We start from the raw sequence: 3788 nt of genomic DNA, 5'->3' as shown, positions 1-3788 counted from the left end.
TAAAGGAAGAGGGTAAAAAGTCATGTGGTTTAGTAAAGGCTTAGGTAGTCTATTCCTAACTAGGCGTAGTGGATAAGGTAAGCCACTTCCTTCCAATGCTCATATCAAGTAATTAATAACTTTGGGGTATGTTGTGGGCCTCACACTCGTTATTGTAAAGGTAACCAGGCTTGGGCTCCACCGGACACCATACTGGGTCATTGTCATGATAAAAACTAACTAATTCGGATTGAGATTTCAGAAGTATAATAATGGTGAGGTAGTTGGCATCAAAAATCTAAAGATGAGGAGCTCGACTCACTTGACGAATCCGAGAATAAGGCTTTTGAATCTAGTCATATACTAAGGCTATATATTTGTCTCTCTCCAGTAAGAGAATAAGGTCATCGTCTTCTGTATGTCTCCGAGAATAAGGTGATATTTCTCTCTCCAGTAAGAGAATAAGGTTAAGGCTCTTTCCAGTAAGATACTATGACCTTCTATCTATATGTCTTCAGGAATAAGGCTGCTTCCTGTCTCCAGGAATAAGGCTACTTTCTATCTCTCTCCGGTAAGAGACTAAGGTTGCTTTCCGTATATCTTTCTACGGTACGAGAAGAAGGCTGTCGAATCCAACATAAAAAGGGTCTAATCTAATTAGGGTGAGTTGCTCTCTCTACTCGTTGGACCAACAATAGAAGAAGGCTATGTAACCCAGCCTAAAATGAAATGCATAATGATAGGTGCTTGTTCTACTCACTGGACTAATAATAGAAGAAGGCAGTCTCTCTCTCTCTGGTGAAAGAAGAAGGGTAAGGCAGCAGCTGTTTGTGTCCTCTCGTCATCTCATATATAAGATGGCTGGTAGTGTCTCTCCATTCATATCAGAAGGCAACATTCAATCTGTCTATCTTTTTCTGGCATATGGAATGGGTGAGGTGGTTGACTCACTGGACCAATAATACTAAGAAGGATGTGTAATTAGGTAATATAAGAAGGTTAAGGTTGTCTCCATCTGATCCGCTAAGAGAGTGTTGTCTACATAATCTGGTCTAAGGCATAATCCCATAATAAAAGAAGGCAATAGATCTTTCTTTCCTCTCCGGCATCGGAAGTGTAAATAGGATGAATCATTATAGGAAGGCTAATGGGGTGGTTTGGGTCTCTCCCATCCCATAGGTTTGGTAGGAAGCATCAGGTAACGGGGGTAAGGGTAATGTCTGTTCGAGCTCCCACACTTAATAGGAAAGGGTCGGGGGATCCATCCCTCCATGTCCTCCTTCCTTTCTAGTGACAGAGGTCTTTTTTGTTCCTTTTTCATGAACTATACGCTGGTTCGATCGCTGCTGCGCTGATTCATGGGGTGAACGGGTTACCATAAAAGTACCTGTTACAATGCCTTGCTGTTAGCTCTAGGCCTAAGGTGAAAGGCCCTACCTGCCTTCTCTGAATGTCTCTCTCCTCTCTAGTCCCTTCTCACTGAAAGTCTCTCGATCTACCCGCTCTCCCTGATCTGCTGTATGGCTTTCTGCGTATGACGTATGATGCTCAACAGGTGAATCGTATATAACAAGCTGTAGTAACTCTCTCTTGGTTTTAGGTATCGTCGCTTAGCCCTGCCCCATCCATGCATCCATCCATCTGGTGCTTCTAAGGTAAGGGATCATAGCAGTCCCTCCTGAGTGCATTCATATAGATGTCCCTCCTAATATTCCTAAAGGCAAGTTCTAAACAAAGCATATTCTGACTGTCTGTACATATCCCTCCCTACTAGCAGTCCAAAACCTGTCCATCCATCCCAACGAGGCTCTCTGATGAACCATAATCCAAGTCATCCGGCAGTGAAACGATATCTGAGTAAACCATCCCTCTCGGCTCATGGACCATCCCGCAATCGGGAAAGCATGGGTGGGGCTTCAAGGGAACAAGACTGTCCTCGGCTAGCCTGGCCAGCCATGACTCATGGGGGGCATTGGGACATGGGAGAAATTATGGTTTGGGATGATGTAATTCTCATGGGCAAAAGGGTCAACCAACACTTGTCGGTTACTCAACTATCCTGCCTACAATTCCACCATTCCTTCCAGCCAACCATATCATCGATTGGGCATAGGCATCAACCACTCATCATTTGGTGAATTGACTTTCCGTCCATTTCTTTGAAGTGTTGGGGATAGGGGGAATTTCTAGGATCTCGGTGCTTTCTTGATGATCAATCTCTACCCTCCTGTCTTCTATCCTCAATCTTTGCTGCTTGTTGACTGGTTGTAGAGATAGAATCAGGGAGTTCCAGGATCTCAGCATCAGTGCTGGACAATCTCTGTTGCTTCAGTTTGGGTTGTTGATAGAGGCAATTGGCCCTTCATTACTTGGCTATTTAGATTGGTTCGATAGCTTATTAGGTGAGATTGTTAGGCTCGATTGAAGGTACCGAAGGGTGCACAAGCAAGCTTGACCATAAGGGTGCATTAGCACGCTCGACTAAAAGGCCACCATCACTACCATTGAGAGGACAATAGGAGAGTTTCTAGTAGTCAGAGTAGCATCAGAGCAGTAAGCGGGTTAGGAGATTCTGATACTGAGTAAGCAGTAAGCGGTTCAACAGTAAGCAGGTCAGCAGGCAGTAAGCAGTGAAGCAGTTAGCGGGTTAGCAAGCTGGTAGACACTGGGGCAGCAGGTAATACCCAAGCATCCAATGGCTGGATCTAGTGGTATTAGGCCTTCCATTTTGATATATAAGGCAAGCTTTGAGCAAGGTTTTGTTCTCTTTTTTCTCTTCTTCTAAAAAAAAGAGAACACCTTTCATCTAGCTCAAAGAGCATGAAATGCTCGAAGTGCTAGCCGTCTTTTGAGGATCTCAAAGAGCATTTGATGCTCTGAGAGCCTCTGTGTATTCAATTAACTCGAAGAGCATGAAATTGTCTGAGAGCAAGGTTTGGTTCTCTTTTTTTTCTTCTTCTAAAAAAATAGAACCAAACTCCTTCACCAAAACAAGGTAGAGAAAGCAGGGGCATTCTCACCAAATGTTCTCTCTTATTATGCTTCCCTCAGCATAGTCAGGGAAAGGCAGTCTCAGGACTGAAATCTCGAACCACCTGGAGAGATTGAGAGGCCTAGCCCTATGACTGGATATGGGCCATGCTCAAATTATAACATCATGTCAGGGTTGGTTCTCTTGTTTTTTCTTCCTCAAAACAAACGAGAAAAATACGTAGAATTGAGCCTTTAGCAAGGGCATATAGCTCAATTGGTAGAGCATTAGGCTCTTAACCTAATGGTCACAGGTTCGATTCCTGCTATGCCCACACCTACTTGATTGATCCATATAGGTTAGGTCCGCCTTCGGAACCAGAGAAATCATATTCACCTCCTTCTTAGGTCACCTCACTGTAGGGTGCATTGGCCTGGCCATGGTTTTGGCCAGCTTCCCCAAAAAGAAAGCAACCCAATAGCCTGTCCTCTCCATGGGGAGTAATGAATCTCCGATGTTACCAGGTGTAGTGAGAGGGGGATGGGAGGTCATGAAAATTTTGATCCCAATTGCTGGGCTTCTCTGACTTATGAGTCATTAAGTAAGTTTTTAGAAAGTGTGGGCTTCCAAACCCAGGGTAAGGCCACATGACTTCCATCCAGGGTATAGCAATGGGAAGTGGCCAATCACTTGAACTAAGCTCGCCTATAGCTAGCCTGATAGGGTTAGTATCTAGAGCCATCTTTAGTGGGGGCTACGAGGAATTGGGTAGAAATGACCCATGACCCAAAAAGTAGGTAGAAATGACCTATTGTAGCTAGGAGTTGGATGGTAGCTA

The 3788-nt window shown here is 44.3% G+C and overlaps 1 non-coding gene across 1 annotated transcript; it reads left to right on the top strand.

Moving 5' to 3' along the window:
* Positions 1 to 3211: 3211 nt before the first annotated feature.
* On the top strand, positions 3212 to 3284 carry TRNAK-CUU (transfer RNA lysine (anticodon CUU)). The gene has a single exon. It is a non-coding gene; the product is annotated as a tRNA-Lys (tRNA).
* Positions 3285 to 3788: the final 504 nt, after the last annotated feature.

Source organism: Pinus tabuliformis, chromosome X, assembly GCF_031772625.1.
Source record: "Pinus tabuliformis cultivar Carrire ecotype Pingquan chromosome X, CPIR1, whole genome shotgun sequence".
Classification (NCBI taxonomy): Eukaryota; Viridiplantae; Streptophyta; class Pinopsida; order Pinales; family Pinaceae; genus Pinus; species Pinus tabuliformis.
This window is presented reverse-complemented; position numbering and strand designations above follow the sequence as displayed.